General features: G+C 42.9%; 1 pseudogene; it reads left to right on the top strand.

Moving 5' to 3' along the window:
* Positions 1 to 6013: 6013 nt before the first annotated feature.
* On the top strand, positions 6014 to 6131 carry LOC124608130 (annotated as a pseudogene).
* The last annotated feature ends 2760 nt before the right edge of the window (positions 6132 to 8891 follow it).

Genomic DNA, 8891 nt, shown 5'->3' with positions numbered 1-8891 from the left:
AAACGATTTTGACAAAGGGCAGATTGTTACGATCCGGCGCCTGGGAACGATCATCTCGGAAAGTTTGAAGCTGGCTGCCTGTTGGCGAGCTACTTCAGTGGTTGAAGGAAGGTAAGTGAGGTGCGTGCTGGGCGGACACGCCTCATCGCACAATTCGAAGGTCGGGGACTGGCCTCCCCCTTCCGTTCACGGAAGGTAGCTAGGAAGAACAAATTTCAACTTTGGCGCGTGCTCATTATGCGAGATATATGTTGGAGGAAGTAACGTGTCTGTTGGCTCGTTTTGTTCCATGGACTCTCGGAACTTTGTAATGCCCCCCGCTCTCTCTTGTGACGTCTCCCACTGCAGTTCGATAAGCATCTCTGCTACATTCGCACACTGATTACGCAACCGAGTGACGAACCGTGCAGGTATTCTTTGAGTCTTTTCTATATTTTCCGTTATTCCAACTTGTTAAGGGTTCCAGACCGACGAAAAATAACCAAAAATTAGTTGTTTGTGTGCGATTCCAGCGACTAATCGTCGATCGGATAACCAAACGATACAGGATCACTTACACAACATACAACATTTTTATATGATTTGGAGACCATGACGTCCGCTAGGGAAATTAAAACTTTTATTTTTATTTTCCAACACAGTCACACTTAACGTTATAGATAACGGTTACAGACGATCTAAAACAATTAGTTGTCTGTAAGATAGTTGTGATTGTGTCAAAAAAAGTGAAAACTTTTTAGATGTAGACTCTTTTCGTCTATTAAATGGCATTTATTTTTGTTTAGAGTCAGTTGCCAATATTTGCAACAGGCGTTGTTCATCCGCAAACATTTGAATTCTGTAACTATTTACGAATAAACAGAATGCAGTCGAACTGAATCACGTGATTCTGAGCGAATGAGAATTTGAAAGAAGACTTTAAAGTTGTAGATGAGTTTTGCTACTTAAGCAGAATATTAACGGATAATGGACCAAGCAGGAAGGACGCAAAATGGTGACTAGCAATAGCCAGAAAAGTGTTTCCGAAGAAGAGAAATTTGTTAACATCGAATACACCCTTAAAGTCAGGAAATACTTTCCGAAAATATTTGTATGGACTGTAGCCGTGAATGGTAGTGAAATATGGACGACAAACGGTTTAGACAAGAAGGCAATAGAAGCTTCTGAAATGTGGTGCTACAGAAGAATGTTGAAGGTTAGATGAGTAATCACGTGACTAATGGTTAGGCACTGAATAGGATTGGGGATAAGTGAAATTAATGGTACAACCTGACAACAATAGACCTCTGTTGATAGGACACATTCCGAGACATAAAGGGAGCACCAATTTAGTGTGGAAGGAGAATGTGTGGGGTAAAAGTCATAGAGGTAGACGAAGAGATGAAATCAGTAATCAGACTCAGGCGGATGCAGGCTGCAATACTTATTGGGAAATGAAGAGACTTACACAGTATATAGTATCGTGGACAGCTCCAGCAAACCAGTCTTCGGACTGAAGACCACAACAACAGCTCAAATATGCAGAGCGATTTTTGGACAACATGGTTGTGGAGATGAAGCAGCGATTAGTATGATTAATCAATAATTCAAAAACAGTCTTAATCGCATTTATTATTATTATACCGCCAACCGGTTTCAACCCGACGTAGGGGTCATCTTCTGGGCGTTTACACCATTGGTCGACTGCTGGTGGTGTCACTCCTGTCTACATAACGGCAGTCGACCAATGGTGTAAACGCCCAGAAGATGACCCCTACGTCGGGTTGAAACCGGTTGGCGGTATAATAAAAATAATAAATGCGATTAAGACCGTTTTTGAATTATTGATGCAGAGCGATGCCAAAAAATAAAACCTAAAGGAAATCTTATTACTCACCTAAAGATAAAACACGAAAAATAACTAAATGAAGAATAGACAACTAGAATTGAGCTATGTATATCAATTACAGAAAGTGACACATAAAATACTAAATCGAGAAAGAAATCACACTACACACCTAATAAAAATTAACGAAAAATAACGAAACGTGCAGTCGACAAGTAGCATTGAACTATGTAGCTCAAGTTCGCAGAGCGATACAAAAAAATTATATCTTGTAAGAAATCACTTTACACATCTAAGAGAAAATCATGAAAAATAAATGAGCTTGTAATCGACGAGAACTGATCTATACAGCTTTATAGCTCAAGTAGACAGAATGACACCAAAACGTAATGCTAGAAAAATCGTGCAATATTCGGAGAAACATCTAAATATTACATTTGTGACAACCATGATTATAAGTATTGCTGATCGTGTCATTCGCAGTTATGTAAGCTGTGCTCTTAGGTTCCTAGCTAACCACACACGTGTAAATCGTGCTACGTTCGATACCAAAAAAGCCAAATATTTGTGAAATCTAAGATTATAAATACGATCATTACTCGCTTTACTCAAGGCAATTTAGGCTAAGCTCTTTGGTTTCTGCGTAACTACACCCTCATAAATCGCGACGTATTCAGAAAAAAGCATAATTTACTCCAGTTAGTAAGACAACAAAAGATAACATTTAGTAACAGCCCGAAACATCCTTCACGCTGTAAGCTCATGACGTCAGATATGGCATTGTGACTCAAAGCCGAGAGTTGGAATTGCACACTACAATTGACCCCAGTTTTCTAACGATGCCACCTCCCCTTACACAGCAGCAACTCTTGCACACAGCCTTCCCCGGGTGAAATACATATATCGTGATCGGTAAGGGTCCTGTCGCACTATTTTTATATTCGACGAACGCCGCCTTCACTTCTAGCGTTGCCTCTCGATTCAGAAAGCCGTATGGAGTTTGGTAGGATGTCTTCAATGCAGTCCCATGTCTGTTCGGGTAGTCGATATGCGGAACTGTGTCGAAGGCTTTGTGTAAGACAAGAAAAATATCATCAACCTGAGTTCAGTTATTGTAAGTCAGCTTTTTAGGTTGTCATGTTGGTAACGCCACGTAGCACTCTGTATGAAAATCACTGACTGTGCTGTGTGCAATCTGTGACTGGTTGGCATTTTTGCAATATTCGCTATTGTAGTGTTGGGCAGTTGGATGTGAACAGCGCGTAGCGTTGTGCGGTTGGAGGTGAACCGCCACCAGTGGTGGACGTGGGGAGAGAGATGGCAGAATTTTGAGAGCGGACGATCTGGACGCGTGTCCATCAGAAAGAGTAAATTTGTAATACTGGATATCATGAACTGATATATATATATATATATATGATGACTTTCGTACATTATTAAGGTAAATACATTGTTTGTTCTCTATCAAAATCTTTCATTTGTTAACTATGCCTATCAGTAGTTAGTGCCTTCAGTAGTTAGAATCTTTTATTTAGCTGGCAGTATTGGCGCTCACTGTATTGCAGTAGATCGAGTAACGAAGATTTTTGTGAGGTAAGTGATTCATGAAAGATATAGGTTATTGTTAGTCAGGGCCATTCTTTTGTAGTGATTATTGAAAGTCAGACTGCGTTGCGCTAAAAATATTGTGTCTTAGTTTACTGTTGATCAGAATAAGTAAAGAGAGAAATGTCGCAGTACGTTGAGTTTTGCTCAGCTGTTTGAAAATCAAATAAAGTAAGAGGTTTACCAGCACAGTAATTCATACATTTTTCTAAGGGGATGTTTCATTATCTACGGCCTTCTGAACCGATTCCATTTAGCTGTATCAAAAGCGATAGTTTCACTAGAATAAACTTCTCTGTCAGATCACTTATTTTGATATTCAGTTGATTTCAATACTGTAAACCTTTCCGAGAACAGTCCGTTTCTATGTCACGTGAGAAAAGTCTACTCTTTCACAACTTTGTTGCTAATACATACGTGGAACAAACGATATTCTGTCCATGTAGAATTTGCAGATAATAGACCTTCCCAGGGCGATTCACGCTCACGTTGTCAAGTTCAAGATAACCAATACACCCAGCACACACAAGGAAAGATCCTTGCATAAATCCATACAATTAGATTCAGATTACAGATTCTGACAGCTGATGAAATTACAAATCACGGTCGATTAAATGAGGTATCTGAATCAAGGACATAAACGTAATATGCAATCTTTCCTACAAAATCAATTGCTGGCCGTTGTGGCCGAGCGGTTCTAGGCGCTTCAGTCTGGAACCGCGTGACCGCTACGGTCGCAGGTTCGAATCCTGCCTCGGGCATGGATGGGTGTGGTGTCCTTAGGTTAATTAGGTTTAAGTAGTTCTAAGTTCTAGGAGACTAATGACCTGAGATGTTAAGTCCGATAGTGCTCAGAGCCATTTGAACAAAATCAATTATGCACGAAGTTCTGATACTACCAACGTGTTGTGGAAGGATTGGACTATCAAACAGTGATGTCAGAACCTTTATGCGGTTAGCATAAAATCACTTTCGATAAAAATATCCCTGTATGGCGGTGGAGGTTAGAAAAAGCCACCCACATTCAAATTTTATGTGAGGCCAATGCGGTCGTGGAAGGAGACATATCTCCGTGTCTTCGCGTTGGTGCCACGATGAGAGGGCAACCGTGGAGCTAAAAATGTCCTCGCCCCACCATAAAGATGTAACAGGAGTAGGTGTGTGCAGTTAACAAGGCAGGCTGACAGCAGAGCCATGGAGGCACACTACCGAGGTAAAGCGCTATGGTCTATGTCGCAACTACCAACGAATCCCTAGGGCTCTTGTGCCTAGTTAATAACTCAGCATAGTATACCTACAAGTTGGCTTGGAATTTCAACGATTGTCTTTGTTTTTGGCGCAAGTATGTCAATCGATTGGTCTGCTGTCATCTAGTAGTTCCGTTTCGGCTGGACTAAGCGAACGTTTCTACCTTTTTCATATTTTTTCCGTTCAAAAAATTTATCTTTTGTGACAGGTCTGTTACTACCGATAATCCTAAATTGTGAATTTGCCTCGCAAACTGTAAAGGCTGCTACAAACCTCATAATTTAGTGAATCAAGTTAAAAGTCCACGAACTGTTTCTTGTCTGTAAACGTTTCACCTGTCGAAGTTTGCTCATATTGCACGTATATGCAGAAACGTCAGCAGTAAGATGGAAAGAGCGACGCTGCCATGACGACAGAAGAAATTCTCTGAAGATACGGCATTATTTATCTACAAGAAGCGAAGGAAGTGACGCTTATGGTTCAGATGGCTCTGAGCACTGTGGGTCATAACATCTCTGGTCATCAGTCCCCTAGAACTTAGAACTACTGAAACCTCACTAATCTAAGGACAGCACACACATCCATGACCGAGGCAGGATTCGAACCTGCGACCGTAGCGGTCGCGGGGTGCCAGACTGACGCGCCTAGAACCGCTCCTCCACAACGGCCGGCTGACAATTATGGAAAGACTAACAACGTAGATTTAAAAGTTGATTTATGGCGTACAACTCTGTTTACGTACCACTGACTGACATCATCCAACGGAGCTGATGGGTACCGAAATTGACACCACCACACGTGGTTGAATTTTCTATGTTTCTGCTTCATTTCATAACATTCTGTATTGATTTTTCTCGTTCTACACCAAAATGAAACTGTTCAGACATGTTCTAATTGCATTTCATTTATTCCATATCTTCTGATCTACGCTTCACTTACATTTCATCATGTTCTTGAAACAACTTTTTGTGGTTCTTTTATTTTTTTACACTTTCTTCATTTATGCAAGCCTAGGTATTTGACGCCATTGGCAGTTTTCTTGTAGAACAACTACTCGGCCGTACGTCGTCCATACAGGCAACGAAGGCAGAAATTCGTATTACAGAGCTAGGAGACGTAATAGTTAGAACAATGGACTCGCATTTGAAATTGCGATGGGACTCAGGTTTCACGTTCCATTGGCCAGATATAGTTTTTCTGTGGGCTCCCTTAACCAATAAAGTCAAATGCCGAGATGTTTCCTTTAAAAATAAATACAAAATATTTCCTTTTCCCTCCCTGTTTATCCGATAGTGGGCTCCGTCTCAACTGACTTCGGAGGTAGGTTCGAACAAAGCCAATGGCCTTGCCACAGTAGTAACACCGGTTCCCGTCAGATCACCGAAGTTAAGCGCTGTCGGGTTGGGCTAGCACTTGGATGGGTGACCGTCAGGTCTGCCGAGCGCTGTTGGCAAGCGGGGTGCACTCAGACTTTGTGAGGCAAACTGGGGAGCTACTTGATTGCGAAGTAGTGGCTCCGGCCTCGGAAACTGATATACAGCCGGGAGTGCGGTGTGCTGACCACATGCCCCTCCATATCCGCATCCAGTGACGCCTGTGGGTGAGGATGACATGGCGGCCGGTCGGCACCGTTGGGCTTTCATGCCTGTTCGGGAGGAGTTTAGTTCAGTTTAGTTCGAACACAAAACTAATTTAGTAGGCATAATCTTCTTCGAGGAGGTACGCCCTTGTCTTCATCTATCGTTTAAAATCACTTCCGCGGCCAGTAACTCGGTGGCCTATAGTTGAACGCGTACTACGTGTCGTTGCCAGAGGTGAAAGCGATGATAGATGCCGGCCGCGGTAGCCGAGCGGTTGTAGGCGCTCAGTCCGGAACAGCACGACTACTACGGTCGCAGGTTCGAATCCTGCCTCGGGCATGGATGTGTATCATGTCCTTAGGTTAGTTAGGTTTAAGTAGTTCTAAGTTCTAGGGGACTGATGACCTCAGATGTTAAGTCCCATAGTGCTCAGAGCCATTTTGATGATAGATGCTAGGGCCGAGCTGGATCGATCTCCGGCCCTCGGATACTGGTGCTCACACAGTTGGCCACGGACCCAACGTTTCTGCAGCAAAGTGAATTTCCAGTGGCGCCACGTAATCGAGGATTAATGGAGCTGCGTCACTAGTGGGCACCTGACAAAACAGTTCCCTTAGTTTCCTGCGCTTCCGACGTAACGATTCTGCTAGAGGATCTACTCTTGCCTTAGCCGAGAGCTAAGCTTAGACTGCTGAGAAGCAGACAAGAAGTCTTCTGGCCGGGTTTTTCTAGTTCTGCTGTCCTCCCTGTTGCGTCTTCGCCTTTATATTTAATTAAAAAGTTCTGCCGGGGCGACGGGGAAACTTTGGGCCTTCCGGCAGCCGGAAGTGTTGGTGCGCTTAGAGGCTGAGAAACACGTGAAGAACCACGTCTCTGTGTGTGTGTGTGTGTGTGTGTGTGTGTGTGTGTGTGCGAGTGAGTGTGGGCGTCTGTGTGCGTGAGAGAGAGGGGGGGGACGGGGAGAGGGGGATTCGTCCGATGTACAGTACACAAGACAGTGATGGATAGTGATATAAATTCTCCGCGTCATGAGCACAACCCATTGCCGGAGAGCGACATTCATCAGAGATGCAGGCGACAAAGGATGTTTTGTAAGTACTCGCACCTCCCAGGAGCCTCGCACATCAACTGTCACCAGCAACAGCAATATTTGCACAATACACACTGTGAAGGCACTCTATTATGTCCACCTACTGTAACTCATGACTGTACTGCACAGACAGGCGGCCGACGCGCATTTCGCTTAACGCTATCACATGTGGAGGAAGAACCAGATCTCCATCTAAAAACTTTAAGAGGTTCTTTAAGGATCTCTTCTGACTACTGTGGTATATGACACCCACGGTCTATGGCGCATCATTAACAATGTCCGTATGATTTCTTCGGTTTGTTACCGAAATCACCTTTTTTTCTGTGAAAATACCTCCTGAACAGCGGACAAGCCTGTAATATGCAATAACCAAAAAGTACGATATACAAAACGCAACACAAAGTAATTCAACAAACATACGACGGAACACATACACTTTTACCGCAGTTCAACACAGCCTCGTTGCGTCACTCTTCCATTGCATTCAGTGAACCCACACTTTCAGTTCGTATCGGCCAACATCAGTAAAACATTCGCAGCCGCTTGACACGTTGCTCTGTGTATGTTTGGAGCTTATGGGCGCTCACACATTAAAAGAAACGAATATCGATAAAATTACTAAAATTGTTGTCACATATTGAGGAAGAAACCCATAAAATGCCACTAATGAACCCACTTCCACCTCACTCGCGCCAACCAACACAAACACACTATCTCACAAGTCACAAGACGACGTAGAAAGGATGAAAGTTGCTATAACACAGATTAAAACAGCAGTGAAAAGATAGAGGAACTAAAATAAAGGCAGAAGAAAATGTGACTGACTGAAACGTGGGTGAGTTAATCACGCTGGTAAGACATTAAGAACATCTCCCTAAAATTTGAGGATACAAGTGGGACAAATTCCATTGACGCTTTGCCTACATCTACATCTACATGGACACACTGAAAATCACGTTTAAGTGCCTGGCAGAGGGTTCTTCGAACCACCTTCACAATTATCTATTATTCCAATCTCGTATAGCACGGGGAAAGAATGAACCTATATCTTTCCGTCCGAGCACTGATTTCCCTTATTTTATCTTGGTGATCGTTCCTCCCTATGTAGGTCGGTGTCAAAAAAATATTTTCGCATTCGGAGGAGAAAGTTGGTGATTGGAATTTCGTGAGAAGATTCCGTCGCAACGAAAAACGGCTTTCTTTTAATGATTTCCAGCCCAAATCGACTATCATTTCTGTGACCCGTATTTCGCGATAATACAACACATGCTGCCTTTCTTTGAACTTTTTCGATGTACTCCGTCAGTCCTATCTGGTAAGGATCCCACACCGTGCAGCAGTATTCTAAAAGAGGACGGACAAGCGTAGTGTAGGCAGTCTCCTTAGTAGGTCTGTTACATTTTCTAAGTGTCCTGCCAATAAAACGCAGTCTTTGGTTAGCCTTCCCCACAACATTTTCTATGTGTTCCTTCCAATTTAAGTTGTTCGTAATTGTAATACATAGGTATTTAGTTGAATTTACGGCTTTTAGATTAGACTGATT

Source organism: Schistocerca americana, chromosome 3 (genome assembly GCF_021461395.2).
Source record: "Schistocerca americana isolate TAMUIC-IGC-003095 chromosome 3, iqSchAmer2.1, whole genome shotgun sequence".
In the NCBI taxonomy this organism is placed as follows: Eukaryota; Metazoa; Arthropoda; class Insecta; order Orthoptera; family Acrididae; genus Schistocerca; species Schistocerca americana.
The sequence above is the reverse complement of the archived record's forward strand: the minus strand, read 5'-3'. Positions and strand labels throughout refer to the sequence as shown.